Here is a 3857-nt window from a genome sequence, read left to right on the forward strand (position 1 = left end):
CGGGTCAAATAGCCGCGGCCACGCCCCCTCAGCGCCGCGGCCACGCCCCCCACCGGCGCGCGCGCTCTCTCTCTCTCTCCCGCGCGCCCCCCTGACTCAAGAGGGCGGGGACTGAGTGGGCGGAGCTACCGGGCGAGAAGGACGTTGCTCACGCTGTGAGGTGGTGAGTAAGTGGAAGAAGGTTCCTCCAAGCGAGGCTTCCAGTGTGGGGAAACTAGAGATAAGAATGAAGAGAAGCCAAACTTCCGGTAAAGATTGAAAGACTCTCTACCTCGCTTGTCGAGGTAACCAAGCTGCGTTGAACAGGCTGTATATGGTTTACATCGGGCAGGGAAGATTTGTCGGGATCATCTCAGATGCGCCTGACCTAGTTTCTGATGGATTCTACTTTTTCCCTCTCCTATCTCTATGGGTGGAGCAGTGCATTGTGGGCTGAAGGGGATTAGGGAAGGTGCAGGGAGGAAAGGGAAGCGCGCAGAACGATCCTAACCTTCCTCCCCCACTCCGGGATGGAGCCCCTCTGAACTGCAGGGGATTTCGCTTGTTTAAATTCCCACCCCACCCAGGGTGGCTGAAGTACCAATAATAGAACAGTTCTGCATAGAGCAAGTAAAGCTCCGCCCCGAAATCAAAACACTAACGTTGAAACCATCTCATCACCTAAAGGTTTTTTTGAAGGGCCGTTGGTATCGCAGGAGCTCTGCCCATGGCTAAGTAGGAGAGACTTCTTTTTTAGTACCAACTAAAATGGCACAAAAGAAGTCAGCAAACCTTCAGGCTGTTGTTTTGTGCCGTTTTGTTGTTGTTGTTTAGTTAAACGACTAAACAACAACAAAAAATGGCACAAAAGAAGTCAGCAAACCTTCAGGCTGGGTCACAGTCTAGAGTCATGTGCGAAAGTTAGAGTTCTCAGGTTTCTGGCATGGGACATACAGTACAACAGATAACAACTGCCCACTCAAACCACAAAAACAGCTCAATTCCACAATCTGCCCCTGCCTGGCCCAAATGGCAAAGTGCAGTCTTCGAAGGTGAAGGAGTTGTTAAGCAAAACCTATTCCAGATAGTACTGTAGTACAATAAGCCCGCAACTTATGTGGGGGGCATAGGCGCCGACTCCATGGGGCTTGAGGGGGCCCGAGCCCCCTCAAAAATTCGTTTGGGGGGGCTCCGCCCCCCCAATAATCTCCGGCGCCCCTCCAGCAGAGCGCCATCGCCGCCCCTCCCCCAGCCCAAAATGCACAGGGGGGGCGGGCTGCATGCCTCCTGCCCTCCCTCCCGAGCAAAAGCTCCACCCAATTTCCTTTGGAGCTGATTAATAGGCGCAGCACGCTCTCCCCTATTCGCTCACGAGGAGGCGGCGCCACTTTATTTGCATATTCATGAGCTTATTTATTATTCATGAGCTTTCCCGGGCCCCCCCAATATTTTTTATAAGTCCGCGTCGCTGGTGGGGGGGGTTACACTCCGGGGCTCAAACACCTAAAGCCACAACACAATGGGTGCACTAGTGGGTGGGAGTGGCAAAGTAATTTTTCTCAGATGCCTGCTACCTTTTTTTTTTTTTTTTGCCAAGCACGTAAAGCTGAATGCACACAGGTTAAATGTGGCAGAGTCCAGCCAGCTGACACAGACTTTGGATCATCCCAGTCTTGCAAAGTGGCGCAGGGCTGGCAGGGCAGCGTGAGGAGCCAAATGTGCAGCGCCCCATTAAAAATGTGCCCCGGCATCCCCACCCCCACTACGCCCCATCTTCATAAAAACTTCAAACAACTGTCATAATTCCATTACAATCATTTGCTCTTTAAAAGCAAGGCAGGATGAGAATAATGTTTTAAAATGCCTCCCACTTTGAGGCAGCATAATTTATTTTGCCTATTCCTCTGCCGTCATACCTGAGACATGCATAACTTGGATGTGAATAGACCCTATAAAAGGGAAAGCAGAGTGTGACACAGGCCTTTAAGTAACACACAAGGCAGCTGCCCCCCAAGCCAGATATTGCTACAAAGCACACACCATACTTCCTAGCAATAGGTCACTGCCAGAGGCAGTGTGTCTCTGAATTGCTAAAAATTGCAGGTGAGTAGAGTGCTCAGGTACTACTTGGAGGGTTTCTCCTGGCATCTGGTTGGCCACTGAGGACAGGATGCTAGTCTAGATGGGTCATTTGCCGGATCCAGTAGGGTTTATGTGCTATGCCATTGAGCTATGGGCCCACTTCCCCATTGTTATGTTACAAATTGGGTGCTGCAAACTTGGGCAGAGCACAAGACAATTCTTCTGGGATATACCTTGCCTCCTACTGCTGACCTGCAGCCACATCATATGCATACAAAAGTATGCATACAGTTGTAACTTTACAGTGCAAGCCTATATTTGTCTATTCAGAAGTAAGCCCCACTGAGTTCAATGGGACCTACTTCTTACCAAGTGTCCTTAGGATTGCAGCCTTAACCAGAATTGTGGTCACATTTCATGGTAGCTAGCAAATATGTTTCAAAAGGAATCAATTAAAAATAGACTAAGAGAAAATATAAATATATAATAGGCAAAAACTACGTTTTTTATCCATCTCATGCCAGGACTAACAATTGCTTTGGGAAAAAAGGGGAAAATGTTACAGACACAACTGAACTGCATGTTCAATTTCCTGCATGTTTCATCGTAATTTTGCAGAGCAAATGACTAGATGCGCATTAACAACTAAGCTTCTGAAACCAGAAACTCCCCCAAATGATTAGATGAATGGATGTTGGGGAGTTGATCCTCCTCTGTTGGGCCTTTCTTTCCTGTCGCCTGCTGAGAGTCTTATGCTTATCATGTGAAAATTTTTTCTGGAAAGTTTCAAAACTTGTATTGTAAGAGAGAACCTCGTGCCTGTAAACTAATGCATGGATGAATTCACAACGTTTCAATAAGTGGGTTTTAAAAACATCTCTATTATAGCCAATTGTGTGAAAGTGAATTAAATAGAAAACAAATTTTTTGGATGTTCTCTCTTTTCTCTCTCAAAAGTTCTGCTTAAAATCTTTGCCAGGAAGTAATCAAAATGTGTCTATTGTGGGGTTATATTATTTTCCTATTGTTATTTAGAGTATGGTGTGGTCCACCAAATATTGTTGGATTCCCAACTCTCATCAGCTCCAGCCAGCATGGCCAATGCTGATGAATGATACGAGTTGTGGTCCCAGCAACATTTGGCGTGCCACACATACCCAAACCCTCGCTTTAGAGCTAAGACTGGATTAAGGACTTGTGCCGGATGAAGAATGATAGGGGTTCCTATCTTCTGCTTCGTAAATGAGCCTCCTTCAGCTTCATGGGGAAAGAGGAAGGAGGAGCTCACGGCTGCCGTTCACTTTTTTATATTTCTCTCTGGCTGAAGCCCAGACATGCTGGATGGCTAGGAGTCTCAATGGCACCCCTCTGGAGGCTTCACCTGAGGCAGAAACCCTGGCTAGACCCACCCCTCAGCTATGACTGTGCATTAGGTGTGGGGAGATGGGCTCCTCTGAGGGTATAGACTAGGCTGATCCTGAAAGTCAGGCCCTTTAGCTGTTAGCTTTTGCCAGCAAGGGACAAGCATAAAAGGAGTGATGCAGCAGAGCCTGTGTCCAGCATAAATGCTTACAAAACTCCAAATTGCTTTTCTTTCAGAAGGAGCCTTGGATATATTTGCAAGGGAGAAACAGAAGTAGATGTTAAGCACCGCCACCACCTGCCTACCGAATGTCAACCTTCTACATTAACCATCATTCATGTGTTGGGGGGGACGACACATTTTTGCTAGTATAACAATTCTGTCTTTATCCGTTAGTCACTGTCATTGTATTGCATAAAATAATATTCTTTTA

The 3857-nt window shown here is 47.2% G+C and overlaps 1 long non-coding RNA gene across 1 annotated transcript; it reads left to right on the forward strand.

The window, feature by feature from the left end:
- The first annotated feature begins 66 nt into the window (after positions 1-66).
- On the forward strand, positions 67-3857 carry LOC128413212 (uncharacterized). The gene is made up of 2 exons (XR_008330276.1): positions 67-284; positions 3661-3857. It is a non-coding gene; the product is annotated as an uncharacterized LOC128413212 (long non-coding RNA).

The sequence above is a fragment of the Podarcis raffonei genome, chromosome 4 (genome assembly GCF_027172205.1).
Source record: "Podarcis raffonei isolate rPodRaf1 chromosome 4, rPodRaf1.pri, whole genome shotgun sequence".
Lineage (NCBI taxonomy): Eukaryota > Metazoa > Chordata > Lepidosauria > Squamata > Lacertidae > Podarcis > Podarcis raffonei.